This window comes from Giraffa tippelskirchi, chromosome 10 (genome assembly GCF_054371585.1).
Source record: "Giraffa tippelskirchi isolate mGirTip1 chromosome 10, T2T-mGirTip1v1.2.pri, whole genome shotgun sequence".
NCBI classification, from domain to species: Eukaryota; Metazoa; Chordata; class Mammalia; order Artiodactyla; family Giraffidae; genus Giraffa; species Giraffa tippelskirchi.
The window spans coordinates 136860853-136878195 of record NC_137284.1 but is presented as its reverse complement, the minus strand read 5'-3'; the positions used below and the strand labels follow the sequence as shown (position 1 = coordinate 136878195).

The window sequence follows — 17343 nt, the reverse complement described above, 5'->3', positions numbered from 1 at the left end:
AGACTTGGCAGGACAGAGTGCTAGAAAAGAGAGAGCTGTAGAGAGAGAATACTCTGGAGACAAGTGTTCAGAATCTCCTTAAGTATTCAGATGAGTGGAAAACCCCATAATTTATAGAGTACTGTGTAGAGAGTAATTACCCTAGAGGGAAAACTGCTTTGGCTCTACCTAACAAATTTTAAAAGCAAGACCAGAAAGGATCAAACTGTCAATAACTTAAGTGTGATACATACAAAACAAAGATAAAGACTCAGTACTCAACAAGGTAAAATTCACATGTTTGGAACATAAGAAGGGGCTTCCCAGGTGGCGCTAGTGGTAAAGAAAAGAATCTGCCTGCCAGTGGAGTAGACACAAGAGACTCGGGTTTGAAACCTGGGCTGGGAAGATCCCTGGAAGAGAAAATGGCAACCCACTCCAGTATTCTTGCTGGGAAAACCCCACGGACAGAGGATCTTGGTGGGCTACAGTCCACGGGGTCACAAAATGTCAGACACAACTGAGCACAGCATAGTGGAACCTGAGCAAGTTTGGTGGTGGTGGTGTAGTTGCTAAGTCATATCCAACTCTTGCGACCCCACGCTATAGTCCACCAGATTCCTCTGTCTATGGGATTTCCCAGGCAATACTGGAGTGAGTTGCCATTTCCTTCTCCAGAGCTAAGGAAGCTTACCAGACATGTAAAGAATCAGGAAGATATGACCTATAAAATGAGAAAAATTGGGACTTTCTTGCCAGTCCAATGGTTAAGACTCTGCACTTCCACTGCAGGGGGTGTGAGTTCAATCCCTGGTCTAGGAACTAAGATCCCTGCATGCCAGAAAAAAAAAGGAGAAAAATCAATCAGCTGAAACCAGCACAGAAGTGACACAAATGTTAGAATTATTAATAGCAGACAAGGGGATTAAAACAGTTATTATACCTGTATTCTATACTCAAAAAAACTATGTAGAAATATGAGAGAGATTTTTTAAAGGTCTACATCAAACTTCCACTGATAGAAACTATGAGATGAAAAACTCACTGGATAGAATTAACAGAAGATGTGACAAAACCAAATTAAGAGATGAGTGAACTTGAAGACACAACAAAAGAAACTATCCAAGTGAACTAGAGAGGAAAAAAGGGTGAAAAAGACCATCAGTGAGTGTAACCCTTTAAGCAGCTTAATATACATGTAATTTGAATTTCCTGAAGGAGAGGGAAAAAGGACAGAAAAATATTTTTAAAATAATAATGGCCAAATTTTTCAAATTTGATAAAAACAATATATCTATAGGTCCAAGATGCTCAATGGACCCCAAGAATGAGAACACAAGGACAACGAAATCAGTAACATATTAATCAAATTGTCCAAACCACTGGTAAAAAACCAATCTTAAAAAGCAGTCAGAAAAAAAGAGAAACAAATATAAGGATGGGAAAAGATTTCTCATCAGAAATGGTGCAAGTCAACAGTGAAGAAACAGCTTTAACGAAAAAAAGAAAACTGTCAACCTTCAATTCCATAGTCAGCAAAAAATATCTTTCAAAAATGAAGGTGAAATAAAAACATTTTCTGATACACAAAAGAATTAATTAACAGTAGGGCACACTAGAAGAAATGTTAAAATATACCCTTTAAGTAGAAAGACTATACCAGATGAAAATTTCAATCCACACAAAGAAATGAAGAGCATCAGAAAGAATAACGCATGGATATTTTATGAAGTTTTTTCTTATTATTTAGATCTCTTTCTAAGATAGTTTATTATTGATATAAAAATAATCATTAGAAGGCATGGGGTTCATACGGAGAAAACATATGACAAAAATTGCATAAAGGCCTGAGAGGGAAGAAAGGGGAGTTTATCTTCTATTGTATAAGAACCATTGTAAACTTTTAACTTTTTTAGTTTGTTGTAAACTTTTTATACTGTAGGGGGGAACACAAGGAAAACATCATTTAAAGGCAAACTGTGATAAGATGAAGACGTATACTGTAAGTCAAATTTTAAACAACTATTACAACAAAAATAGAATGATAAAACATAATTAATGCAAAATATGACAGAAAGAAAAAAATGGAACTAGAACAAATGAAACATATAGAAAACAAACAGCAAGATAGTAGATTTAAATCTAACCATATCAAAAAATGGGTTTAAACATAAGTGGTTCAAAAAAGGCAACCAAAAAACAGACTGTCTGGATAAATGTATATGGACGGCTGAGTCCCTTTGTTGTTCACCTGAAACTATCACAACATTGTTAATCAGCTGTACCCCAGTACAAAATAAAAAGTTAAAAAAAAAACCCCAAAAATAGACTGTCAAATGAATTAAAGCAAATCCAACTGTATGCTATATACACTTATTGTGCCTAGTCACTCAGGTGTGTCCAACTCTTTGCGACCCCATGGACTGTAGCCTGCCAGGCTACTTTGTCCACAGGGATTCTCCAGGCAAGAATACTGGAGTGGAAAGCCTATCCCTTCTCCAGGGGATCTTCTAACCCGGAAATCGAGCTGGGGTCTCCTGGAATGCAGGTGTATTATTTACCAGCTGAGCTACCAGGGAAGCCCCACATACACTTAGAATGGCTAAAAATAAAGACTTCTGATACCAAATGTTGACAAGGATGTGGAGGAACTCAAAACACTGCCAGTGAGACTATAAAATGGCAAAACCACTTTGCAGTTTCTTAAACATACACTAATATGATCCAACTAGATATTTAACAAAGAGGAATGAAAGCATATGTCTACAAACACTTCTACACAGATGTTCACAGAAGCATTATTTATAATCACCCCAACCTGGAAATATCCCAAGTGTCTGTCAACAAGTGAAAAACAAAGCTTAAAGCTTTTTCTAGCCATACAATGGAATACTACTAAGCAATAAAAAGGAACAAGCCTCTGACCACTAACAATATGAATGAATCTCAAAACAATAATGCTAAGTGAATGAAGTATAATATCCCCCACCCTCACAAAAGAGTATATATTGTATGGTTACATTTAATAAAATTCTAGAAAATGCAAACTTACCTATTATAACATAAAGCAGATCATTGATTGCCTAGAGATGAGGTGAGGTAGTAGGAAGGAGCAGAAGACTTAAGAAGTGATATATTCTTTAACTTAATATAGTCTTTAACTTAACTGTGATACCAGTTTCATGGTTGAATACCAATGTCAAAACTTTTCAAGCTGTATACTTTTTAAGTATGTTTAGTTTATTGTTTGTCAATTACACTTCTATAAAACTATAAAAAATTTCATATGTGTCTCTTTTCTAGTAGGTAGATATTTATTTATAATTCAATATGTCTAATGAATATAGATTTATTCAAGTTTTTATTCCTTCCAGAGTCAGTTTTGATAAGTTAGTTTTATTTCTAATTTCTATTATTATTTCTTCTTTGATCTGAGTTATTCAAGGCATGCATTTAAATTTCCAAATAAAGATACTTTGAACATCTTTTGGTTTAATTTCAATAGCAACTGGAGTAAAAGAACATAGTCTGCATAATACCATTCACTGGTTTTGTTGAGACTTGCTGTACAAATTCAGTATGCGTTCAATTTTTTTTAAAGTTACTTAAAAAGAAAGTATATTCTCATGTGTTAGATGTGGGGCTCTGTAGAGGCCCACCAAATCTAACTTGTTATTTTTCAACTCTTCTCAAATTTGTCAGTTTGACCAATTATTGAAAAAGATGTTCTTTATAGATCCATCTTTTTCTTGTAATTTCTATAATTTTCTTCCTATATTCATTCTTTCTATATATTTAATATTCTATCTCTATTCTACCTATATAAATTTTGAGGCCATACTATTGAATGCATACTGATCTGGAGTTAGAATAGCCTCCTTGTAATATCTTATGATGATTTTTAACTATAATGATAATTTTTACCTTCAAGTTAATTTTGCCTACTATTACCCTGCTGTACTAGCTTTCTTTTAGAAAATGTTTTTCCATACTTTTACTTTCAATCTCTCTGATTCCTTATATTTTATTAAGCATGCCTCCTATAAACTGCACAGAGATAGATTATTTTCTATTTAATATGACAATGTTTCAATCATCTATTACTGCAATAAAAAAAAAACTATTCCCAAACAATGGGAAATGATGATTATTTATTATGATTCTGTAGGCCAGAAATTCTACTAGGGCACAGCAGAGACAAAGTGTCTCTGATCCACAATGTCTGGAACCTCAGATGGGATGGATGACTTGAATGGATGAAGATGGCCGGGATGTCTCAAGAGGAGCTATTTGGCTGGGACCTCAGATCTTCCCTCCAGGTGATGTTTGCTAGGGCTGGACTGTCCAATGTGATTCCTTCACACACTCACATGACTGATAGTTAGTTGATGCTGGTTGTTTGCTGGTAGCTCACTGGGGCTATCAACCAGCGCCTACACATGTCCTCTCCATTTGACTTGGGCTTCTCATAGCATGGTGGCTGGTTCTGAGAGCAAGTATTCTAAGAGGCATACAAAGGCAGAAGCTGCTCGCCTTCTTATGACTTAGTCTTGCAAGTCCCATTCAATTGGTCACACAAGCCACTAAGGCCATCCCAGATTCAAGAGGAGGAGAGAAATAGACTTCACCTCTGAATGGCAAGAGGGGAAGAGATTGATGAAGGCCATTTTGGAGACAAAGTTACCACAAACCACCCTCTGGCCCCAACAAATCCCTCCCACATGCAAAATACACTCACCCTCTCCTAAGACCTCCAAAAGTCTCATCTGATTATGGCATCAGCTTGATGTCCAGAATCTTGATATCTAATTCAGGTCCAGGTGTGATTGAGGTTCCTCAGATGCAGTTCCTCAGGTACAGCTACTGGAGTATAATTCCTCTTGATCTGAATAAAGAGACAAATTATCTGCTCCCACACACCCAACATATAATTGCACAATAAGGAGACTGACTCAGGAAAACCACAATAGACACTCTCATTCAAAATATGAAGAAAAGGAAGAAGGAACAGGAGATACATAGCAGTTATTTTTTTTTCCACAGCAATTGTGAAAATTAATCAAGTATCACCAGTTTCTTGGTTACAGCCCAGTCTTATTCCCTGAGAGTAATTCTTCAAAATTTGGCTCCACCCTGAGTCATCCTTCCTTTTACATAAGAGATGGTTAATATCTGCAGTGGAGTAGCCTCCTTACCCTGCTTCCTGCCTGTAGATATTTGGGAAGTTCAAAGGCCTATTTTCATTTTTTATTGTCTCTGCTCCTTTTACTCCATGCTGAAGCTACTATAATCAGTATATACAGTTTATTAAAAAACTCTGCAGATTTCCTATGACTCTTATAGGAAGTTCACTTCAATAGACAGCTATACTCATTTTCTCTATTTTAATTTTTATGTGAGGCTACTGTAAAAAGCAGAGATATTACTTTGCCAACAAAGGTCCGTCTAGTCAAGGCTATGGTTTTTCCAGTAGTCATGCATGGATGTGAGAGTCGGACTGTGAAGAAAGCTGAGCACCAAAGAATTGATGCTTTTGAACTGTGGTGTTGGAGAAGACTCTTGAGAGTCCCTTGGACTGCAAGGAGATCCAATCAATCCATCCTAAAGGAGATCAATCCTGGGTGTTCATTGGAAGGACTGATGTTGAAGCTGAAACTCCAATACTTGGGCCACCTCATGCGAAGAATTGACTCATTGGAAAAGACCCTGATGCTGGGAAGGACTGGGGGCAGGAGGAGAAGGGGACGACAGAGGATGAGATGGCTGGATGGCATCACCGACTTGATGGACATGAGTTTGGGTAAACTCCGGGAGTTGGTGGTGGACAGGGAGGCCTGGTGTGCTGCGATTCATGGGGTCGCAAAGAGTCGGACATGACTGAGCAACTGAACTGAACTGAACTGAACTGTAAGAAAATACCCTTAAAATTCTTAGAAGCCCTATTGTTTAATTAAGAGAATCTAGGATGTATTATTCCTTTTAGATCTTTAGACATTTTTTTTTTTTTTGTAGCTGAAAAGTTCTATGAGGCACTGCCTTAAATCTTTCAGAAGTCCTACTAACAAAGGGATTTACAGATGCATCCTTGAGATCTTTACTTTGAGGTGATGTTTTATTGGCATTGTGTTTAATTTAATCTTTGCTTTGAAGCCATTTCTTTAGAAATCATTGGCTATCTGGAGCAACTAGGGATGAGAAAAAGTTTTATTTCCTAACATGACAGAGCTTGGGTTAGAAATATTTTCCCTCTTAAGTTCTGCTTGAAAACTGAGTAGTTCAGTTTTTAGCTCATTCATCTCTGTATTTTCACCTTATCATGAGAAGTTAAGTAACACTTTTCAACCTTCTATCTAGAAAACTTCTTAGATAAAATGAATTTATTAAATACATTTTCTATCTTCCATGCTCCCACACGTGTCAGTGTTAATAAACCTTGTACCACCATCACCACATAACAAAGTTTCCTTTTTATCCAGCCTCTAGCAATACTTTTCTGTTTTTCAAAACTTCACCAACAGTCTCCTTAAGGTCCCTCCAGCCTCTGCCTACTGCTAAGTCCCAAAGCCAATCCATATTTTAGGTTATAACAGCACTTCACTTCTAGGTACCAAATTCTATTTCAATTATCTATTGTTATAAACAAACTACCCCAAAGTCTACTGGCACAGAACTACAACCACTTTATTATGCTCATAATTCTGAGGGTCAGGAATTCAGACAAGGTATAGTAGGAAGGGCTTATGTTTGCTCTGTGACCTCTGGGACCTCAGGTAGGGTGACTCTAATGGCTGATGATGATGACTAGACTAGGTCCATATGCCTGGCATCTGGGTTTTTCTCCATATGATGTCTGCTGGGACTAGAATATCCAAGATGATTCCTTAACTCACTCACATGGCTAGCAGTTGATGCTGGCAGTTGGCTGGGAATTCAGTTGTGCCTCTCCATCTGGCTTGGGCTTCTCAAAGCATGATAGCTAGGTCCCCAGATGAGTATTCCATGGGAGAACATTCAAAAAAAGAATTTTCAAAAAGGCTAGATAGAAGCTGCAAAGTTTCTCATGTCCTAGCCTTGAAAGTCCAAGGATGTCACTTCTGGCATATTCTATTGCTCAAGCATGTCACAAAAGCCACCCCAGATTCAAGATAAATGGAGGAATAAACTCCACCTGTAGGTGGGAGGATGGTACACATGTCAACCATCTTGGAAACATGATATAACAGACAATCTGTCTTTTAACTGGCAAGTGTAATTCATATACTTTAGTAGATTACTGATGCATTTGAACTTATATCTACTACCTTTTACTGTGCTTTTAATTTTTCCTATCTTTTCTATGATATTTATCACATTTTTGATTCCTGCTTTATTTTAGATTGAACAAGTATACAAATCATAACCTCATAAATTATCACAAAGTGAGACAGTCATGTAACAACCACCAAGGTCAGGAAATGTAATGTTACTGGCACTCCAGAAACATCCCTCTTCCTCAAAGATTGATTCATGACTTCTAATATACGTTAGGGTTTTTCAGGTCAGTTCAGTTCAGTAGCTCAGTCGTGTCCAACTCTTTGCGACCCCATGAACCGCAGCACGCCAGGCCTCCCTGTTCATCACCAACTCCCGAAGTTTACCCAAACTCATGTCCATCGAGTCGGTGATGCCATCCAGCCATCTCATCTTCTGTTGTCCCCTTCTCCTCCTACCCCTAATCCTTCCCAGCCTCAGGGTCTTTTCCAATGACTCAATTCTTCGCATGAGGTGGCCAAAGTATTGGAGCTTCAGCCTCAACATCAGTCCTTCCAAGGAACACCCAGGACTGATTTCCTTTAGGATGGACTGGTTGGATCTCCTTGCAGTCCAAGGGACTCTCAAGAGTCTGGTTTTTAGCTGTATATAAATAAAATCATATAGTATGTACTCTTTGTCTGGCTTCCCTCATTCAGCGTTATCATTATTCAACCAATGATCTTATACATGGCAGCAATTTATTCATTTCCATTGCTTTACAGTATTCCATTGCATGAATATACAATTTATCCATTCTACCACTGGCATTGTCCATTGAGTTTTAAATTTCAACAACTATATTTTTTTAAGTTCCATTTTTCAAAAAAAGAAAAAATCTGTAGGACACCTTTAGCTGTGGGAATCCTGTGTGGTCTACACCGAAGATATTCCTATAGAGAAGTTTTACATTTGCTTCATCCTGATATTATGGGACTGTCACTAATTCAGGACTACTTTATACATTAATTTCTCGGCTTTGGGTTCCCCAAACTGTAGAGAAAAAGGGACACTCTAAACCAAGGTTACAACAGGAGAAGTTCATGGTAACAAATTCTCAGAGCTCATACAGTGTGGATAAACTTCCTTGACATCTATATCACTGGAGAATGTTTATTCTATATCAGCGTTTCAACAACATGGCAAACTTTTGAGGAACTAGCTTTATGGAGGGAATCAGGAAAGTCCCTTTTTCCTGTATGGCCGTTAAAACTGAAACCTTTTACTTACCTAGGGCAGCCATAACTTTAGCGTATGTACCTACAACTTTGGTTTTAAATACCCTCTTCACTTTTCCCACTGAGGATTTTATTTTGTTTTTCACAAGCTCAGCTACTGGATTTAAAATAGCATTTATTAAATTCTATCTGGCACTTGACTAGGAATCTTTAGTGTCCTTTTTGTCTTCTGTCAAATGTGAAACATATGACAAGGAAAACAAAAACAAAGGCAACAGGAAGCAAAATTCAAAAAGATAAAAAAGAAAAAAAAAATTCTGCCTTTTATCACAGACAGGACAAAGCATTCATAGATCCAAGGTTATTTGCACTAAGAAGATTGTAACTAAAGGAATTTATGAAAAAATAAATAAAGGAATGTATGTATATACTATCCTATCTGAATCTCTTTGTGCTCTAGTGGTTAATGGAAGAGGACACCATTCAAGCAGGCATACTAAGGCAGTTCTAAACACAACTGACATTACATTTGGAAGGCAGAATCTTTTAATCAGGGTCATCCAGATTATACACTGAGGAAAGGTCTAAGGGAAATGAAAAATGAAGTGTTAAGATATACCTAGTAGTCTCCTAATGAGCTTCATCTTCTTTTCAGTAAACTACTGACTTCTACCAAGTACTGTATAATTTATTCTGCAGGAATAAAGAGGACCTGAGTAAAACACTTTTCATCAGTAGTGTAAGTAAAAACACTATTCAGCTAGAAAGTGAACAGTCAGGGGAGAAAATGGAAATAAGCAATAGTAAATGAAATTCAGACACTAGGACAATTATCCACAAAATATATCTTTTAATCTCCATAAAAAAAATCCATGTAATCTACTAATTATTTATTTGCTATATACAATGTACAAAGCATTGTATTAAATGATAGGATACAAATATAAATTAAGAATCAAGTCAATTTATCACACAAGATAGAGCTATAAATATCATAAACTTTAAAGTGACCTCTAAAAATATGGGACACAAAAGAAATCATTTAGGAAGGGAAAAACTTTAAAAATTAAGAAGTCTACTCATATTTTAAGTATACAACATATTGTAAGTGTTTCACTTATATGAAATGTCCAGAACTGGCAAATCTATAGACACAGAAAATAGATTAACGGTTGCCTGGAGATGGCATGGGAGTGTAGTGGGAGGAGTAGGGAATAACTACTATGAGGTTTCTTTTGGGGATACAGAAAATGTTCTCAAAGTGATTGGTCATACACCTCTGTAAATATACAAAAGCACTGAACTGTATACCTTAAGTGAATGAACTTCATAGTATAAAATTTTCTTTCAATAAAATTATTAAAGAGGAGGGGTCTATTTATATTCCAAAAGCTAGAACATCCTACTAAAAGAGAAACTCAGCACATGAAGCAATACTCAAGCTCCTTTTTATTTGTTTGTTCTATTTAAACAAATGAAAGACTGAAGCCCAGCATTAACGATGTCTCTAAAGATGCATAAATCCTACCAAAACTCCCTAATGCCTCCTTCAAAATTATACCATTTTCCCCCACTTTAGCATGAGGAACTTCCCAGACCAGGGATGGAACCTGAAACCCCTACAGTGGAAGCACAGAATCTTAACCACAGGACTGCCTGGGAACACCCTAAAGTTATAGTTTTATAATATATAGATCTTTCTACCTGGTTATATCATAAATACTCTGGTCAAGCTGAATTTCTTTAGGGTTAAGCTGGTGAAAACAAGATCCTCAAGATAGCATAGGGATTTAAAAATCATCCCACAACTGCCAAAATTTATACTTGGAAATTACCAATTTAAATTACAACTTAGAATAAAAGGGGAGTAGACTGGAACAGCAAATTTGTCTAAAAAGTCTTCAAAAGAAATTATTTCTCATTTTCACTCTCTCTAGACATTTCCCTCATCAATTTTTTCTTAAAACAGATAATTTGATACTTTCAGTGCTTATTCTCTTATGTTTAAAGGACTATGAAATAAACAGAAAGTGTTACTACCATTTATTCAATTATACAAGACTAAAAAACGTATCATCCTCTCATAACACAGAGCATCCACCTCAACACACATATGTCACCAAATTCCATCATTTCTATCATCTTACTATTTCTCTTATTATGGTTCCTCTTGCTATTTCCTGTCTTAGGTAAGGCCCTTATCCTCTCTTACTTAGATAACCACAACAGCCTGACTATTCTCTTCGTCTTTGTATTAGCCTCACCCCCACCTCCAAAGTATTATCCACTACCATTCAAATCTAATCAGGCTAAAGTGAACTAAACTGGAGGGCGCACACACACACACACACACACACTCTCTTTCTCTCCATCTCTCCTTCCCTCCCTTTAAACTAAATTGATATTTTAAATTAAACTGATATTTTCTGCTCATGCTACTTTATAACCCACTTTTTGTTTTCACTTAAAACTTAATAATCATTTCCCTTTCTTATTAAGTAAACTTGTGCACATAGTTTCTGATGGCTGAATATTATTACATAGGCTCAGACGGGAAAGAATCCGCCTGCAATGCAGGAGACTTGGGTTCGATACCTGGGTTTGGAAGATCCTCTGGAAAAGAGAATGGTTACCCACTCCAGTATTCTTGCCTGGAGAACCTCATGGACAGAGGAGCGTGGTGGGCTACATTCCATGGGGTCTCAAAGAGTCAGACATAACCGAGCAACTAAGCACATACCATATTTTACTATATCTTCACAACATAAATAATACATTCATGCTGTGCATGTTTGCATGCTCAGTCGCTTCAGTCATGTCCAACTCTATGGCGACCCATGGACAGTAACCCACCAGGCTCCTCTGTCCATGGGATTCTCCAGGCAAGAATACTGGAATGGGTTGTCATGCCCTCCTCCAAGGGATCTGCTTGACCCAGGAATCGAACTGGTGTTTCCTGCATCTCCTGAATAGTGGGTGGATTCTTTACCCACTGAGACACCTGTGAAGTCCCCTAGATAACATAATGGACAGATTTTTTATTAGGGTAACTCTATCTGGATATGGAGAAGGCAATGGCAACCCACTTCAGTACTCTCGCCTGGAAAATCCCAGGGATGGAGGAGTCTGGTAGGCTGCCGTCTATGGGGTTGCACAGAATCGGACACGACTTAAGCGACTTAGCAGCAGCAGCAGCAGCAACTATCTGGATATATCACTCATTATCAGTGAGTAAATGATACATTCTACTTCTGAACAGAAGCTTTCAGAGAAATGTATGGTTCTATCAAGTCTCATTTTCCTCTACCACAAGGGCAACATCTCAGATAAGAGCTGCATCTCTAGCCTTGGTTCTGGAACAGAGCCACATGACAGATATGCAGTGTGAGCAAATAATAATCTCTTGTTATTATAAAGCCACTGAAATTGGGGAATTATTTGTCACCACAACCTAACCTAGCCTAAACTGATTTATATAGTTCAGTTCAGTTCAGTCGCTCAGTCGTGTCCAACTCTTTGCGACCCCATGAACCGCAGCACGCCAGGCCTCCCTGTCCATCACCAACTCCCACAGTCCACCCAAACCCATGTCCATCGAGTCAGTGATGCCATCTAACCATCTCATCCTGTCGTCCCCTTCTCCTCCTGCCTTCAATCTTTCCCAACATCAAGGTCTTTTCATATGAATCAGCTCTTCGCATCAGGTGGCCAAAATATTGGAGTTTCAGCTTCAACATCAGTCCTTCCAATGAATACTCAGGACTGATCTCCTTTAGAATGGACTGGTTGGATCTCCTTGCAGTCCAAGGGACTCTCAAGAGTCTTCTCCAACACCACAGTTCAAAAGCATCAATTCTTCGGCACTCAGCTTTCTTTATAGTTCAACTCTCACATCCATACATGACTACTGGAAAAACCATAGCCTTGACTAGACGGACCTTTGTTAACAAAGTAATGTCTCTGCTTTTAGTATACTATACTATATATTATATCATAAGGAAGGACTCTGACCTGGTTTTGGAGATACATTGTGCTTAAAATCCTTTAAGGACACTCACGTGCCTACTGGAGTCAAAATTCCAGCATAGTTATCAAGGCCCTTTCTGATATGGTCCTGCTTGTCTCCAGTCTCATTTCCTGAGACTCCCCTTTATATTCCATATTCTAACCATAATGGCCTATTTTAATATTTCTCAACACATTATGCTGGCCTTTAACTTATCCCACATCAATCAACCCAAAACGTCTATACTTCCTTTAAGAATCCACTTAAACAGAATTTCCTCTGTGAAGGCTCACATCAACATGCCTCCATTAAACACAACTGGTTGCTCTTTCCTGAGTACCACCACAGGATTCTGAACATCCTCCAGCAGCCAGGATTCTGAACATCCTCCAGCAGCCCTTACCTTCCTATTCTGTAAAAATTTATATTTATCTTTCCAACTACACTGTGACTTCCTTGAAAGAAAAGACTTCGTTTTATTCATCTTTGGAGTCCAGATCTAATGCAGTGTGTGGGACCTAATAGAGGATCAATATAAGTTTATGAAAAGAGCTAACACACAGTCTTTTTCCAGCAAAGTTGGATACAAAAAAATGAGACAGGTCCTTTCACCATGCTAAAAGAGAAATACCAGTATCTGACCTATTCTACTCTTATTTTGTTTCCACTTTCTTTATTAAGAATAATCTTCCAGATTGGGAAGAACAGTATATATATGGTTAAGTGGAAATTGAAGCCTGAGACAGAAGAAAAGATAATAAGAGAGCATCCAGTAGCTCAAGTTTTTGTACAGAGAGGAAACTATCAATAGAACAAAAAGACCGCCTACTGAATGAGAGAAGATATGTGCAAACAATATATCTGATAAGGGATTAATATCCAAAATACATAAAGAACTCATGAAGTCATTAGCAAAAAAGAAAAAAAAAACACCGAATTAAAATTCAGGCAGAGGACCTGAAAGACATTTTTACAAAGATGACATACAGATAGCTACCAGGTACATGAAAAGATGCTCAACATCACCAATCATGAGGGAAATGCAAATATAAACCACAATGAGATACTATCTCACACCTGTCAGAAGGACAACATTAAAGACAAATAATATGTATTGGTGAGGATGTAGAGAAAAGAGAACCCTCCTACACTGTTGGTAGGAAAGTAAATTGGTGCAACCATTATGAAAAACAGTATGGAGATGCCTCAAAAAATTAAAAACAGAACTACCATATGATCTATCAATTGTATACCTGTGAATTTATCCAAAGAAAACAAAACACTATTTCAAAAACATACATGCACCCCTACTTGCACCCACACATGTTCACTGCAACATTATTTACAATAGCCAAGATATGGGAGCAACCTAAGTGTCTCAACAGATGAATGGAAAAGAAGATATACATATATATATACACACACACACACTGAAATATTTTTTATCCATAAAAAAGAATGAAATCTTGCCATTTGTGACAACATAGATGGATCTAGAAAGTATTACACTAAGTGAAACAACTCAGAGAAACACAAATACTGCATTTCACTTATATGTGGAATCTAAAAAACAAAACAAGTAAACACAAATAACTAAACTAAAACAGTCATAGATACAGAGAACAAACAGATGGCTGCCAGAGCACAGGCGATGGGGGAAGGAGAGAAATTAGGTGAGGGAGATTAAGAGAGACAGATTTTCAGTAACAAAATAAATGAGTCAAATGTATGAAATGTATTTGTATGGGGAATATAGTCAATAATTATGTTTTATCTTTGTATGATGAGGACAGACAGTAACTAGACTTAATATGATGATCACTTTGAAATGTATAAAAATAGCAAATCATTATGCTGTGTACCAAGAAATAACATAGTGTTGTGGGTCAATTATACTTCAAATATATACACAAAACTAACAAATAAACTAACTCATAGAAAAGATCAGATTTGTACTTACCACAGGCAAGGACTGAAGAGGGGGAATTTGATGAAGACAGGCAAAAAGAACAAACTAAGATAACTAAATACTAGGGATGTAACATACAACATGATAAAAATAATTAACACTGCTAAATATTATATATGAAAGTTGTCAACAGAAAAAATTCTAAGAGTTCTCTTCACAAAAAAAGAACTTCTCTCTTTTTTTTTCTATTACTTTAATTCTGTATCCATATGAGGTGCTGGATATTCACTAACACTGTGATAATCATTTCATGAGGTATGCAAGTCAAATCACTATGCTGTACACCTTAAACATATGGTATATATCAATCATATCCATATAAAACTGGAAAGGGAAAAAAAAAGTTTCACAAGGATTTCCAGCAATATTCTATGTCAGCCTATGGCAGAACAGGGAAGAGGTAAAGAAAGCACTAGAAGCCAGAATGGGTTCAATAAGAAAAAAAATCATGCTAACCTAATTTAAAAACTACCAGATTGAGAGATCAGAGAAATAACATAGAGTAGGTCAAATACATCTCGTTGAGATCAAAGTAAAGTTTCTTATGTTCATTAGGTGATGGACTGAGAATAAGCTGAACCATCTCAGATTATTCATCAATGGCTTGATATTGAGAAATGGAATAATTTCCTGCCATATCAGAAAACAAGGATGTCACAGTCACAAGCAATTGCAGCCACCAAGGATGGTCAAGCTAGTGAGCCCTGAGGGAACTCAGGAAGGAAAGAATACATGTCATCTAGCAGCCATCAGACTGCAGCCACTCCCCATGACCCCTGAAGAAACTTACCGTGTGAAAACACAGGATACTGTGCCCAGATAGGAAGATGCATATCAAAGGAATGATTCCAGTGAGGCCAGACTCCTGCATTTTCCCATACACAGAAAAGCGCTAAATTCCTTACCTTGACATATCTGGTTTACCAGTAATCTGACTTTCCAGATTACCTGCCATTTGTAGCAAAACTCCTACATATCCTTGCTCCTTCCCTCACCCCTTGGAGCACTTTCTCAGAGCTATCTGAAAGCTGTCTGCAGTCCTAATTTGACCCAAATAAAACTTAATTCCCAATTCTCATATTGTACCAATTTTTTGCAACAATATCAGTCTGGATGGAAGGCTCTCAGGTTATCTCAGGGCTCCGTATTTGACCTTACTTTTTTCAGTGTTTATTGACACCTTGAAAATTCAATTGGTAGCTTATAAATTTTCCCAGTGATATAAAACCTGGGAAGATTAGGTAATACCATGAAAGTCATAACCGAAAATCAAAAATATCTGAACAGATAGATTGAAACAATGGGCTGAAAATGCAAAATGGAATTTATCAAGGATACATGTAAATGCATTTATCTAAACAAAAGTATGAAACTAGTAAGAAATCAATTTTTAAAAATTTATTGCAAGTTACATAAGTAATTTAAAATATTCTAGTATTTTCATTTTTTTGGCTGCACCGAGTGGCTTGTGGAGTCTTAGCTCCATGACCAGGAATCAAACTCAGACCCTTGGCAGTGAGCATGCAGAGCCCTAACCACTGTATCATAAGAGAATTGCCAAGGAATCAATTTCAATATTAGTTGATAATTAGTTGACAGTTTATCTGACTGTAAGCTAAAGATGAAGCTTTGATGTGTAGTGTCAGCTTAAAAACTTTACACAAATTCAGTTAATAAAATAACAGTCTAGTGACTGATGGAGAAGGAAATGGCAACCCACTCTAGTATTCTTGCCTGGAGAATCCCATGGACAGAGGAGCCTGGCAGGCTACACATAGTCCATGGGATCACAAGAGTTGGACATGACTTAGTGACTAAACCACCACCACTAGTGACTGAAGAGAGAAGAAAATCACTACAGGTCAGGCAACTTCCTGAGAACTGTAATTAGAATATAACCTCTTAAAAGTGATAACTCACTAACAGTGAAAAATCAGAAAGAGAAGTTAAGGAACCAATCCCATTCACCATTGCAACAAAAAGAATTAAATATCCAGGAATAAACTTACCTAACGACACAAAAGAACTGTACACAGAAAATTATAAGACACTAATAAAAGAAATCAAAGATGATATAAACAGATGGAGAGATATTCCATGTTCCTAGATAGGAAGAATCAGTATTGTGAAAATGACTATACTACCAAACACAATCTACAGATTCAATGTGATCCCTATCAAATTACCAATGACACTTTTCACAGAACTAGAACAAAAAATTTCACAATTCATATGGAAACACAAAAGACCCTGAATAGCCAAAGCAGTTTTGAGAAAGAAGAATGGAGCTGGAGGACTCAAGCTTCCTGACTTCAGATTATACGACAAAGCTACAGTCATCAAGACAGTATGGTACTGGCATGAAAACAGAACTATAAACCAATGGAACAAGATAAAAAGCCTAGAAATAAACCCACACACCTATGGGTACCTTATTTTTGACAAAGGAAGCAAGAATATACAATGGGGCAAAGACAGCCTCTTCAATAAATGGTGCTGGGAAAAACTGGACAGCTACAAGTAAAAGAATGAAATTAGAACATTTCCTAACACCATACACAAAGATAAACTCAAAATGGATTAAAGACCTAAATGCAAGACCAGAAACTATAAAACTCTTAGAGGAAAACATAGGCAGAACACTCGATGACATAAATCAAAGCGAGATCTTCTATGACCCACTTCCTAGAGCAATGGAAACAAAAACAAAAGTAAACAAGTAGGACCTGATTAAACTTAAAAGCTTTTGCAAAGCAAAGGAAACACTAAGCAAGGTGAAAAGACAACCCTCAGAATGGGAGAAAATATTAGCAAATGAAACAACTGACAAAGGATTAATTTCCAAAATACAAAAGCAGCTCATACAACTCAAAACCAGAAAAACAAACAACCTGATCAAAGAGTGGGAAAAAGACCTAAAC

General features: G+C 37.0%; 1 protein-coding gene across 13 annotated transcripts in view; it reads right to left on the bottom strand.

The window, feature by feature from the left end:
• The window catches only part of AHCYL2 (adenosylhomocysteinase like 2), a 192344-nt gene that overhangs the window by 134366 nt on the left and 40635 nt on the right, over window positions 1-17343 (bottom strand). For 2 of the 13 annotated variants that reach the window (XM_081531300.1, XM_081531299.1), the window contains exon 1: window positions 4718-4864. The exons of the other annotated variants lie outside the window; for them this stretch is intronic. The gene's annotated coding sequence lies outside the window, so the exon portion shown is untranslated. Of the gene's footprint in view, window positions 1-4717; window positions 4865-17343 lie in introns of those variants that run through there. 13 annotated transcript variants of the gene reach the window in all.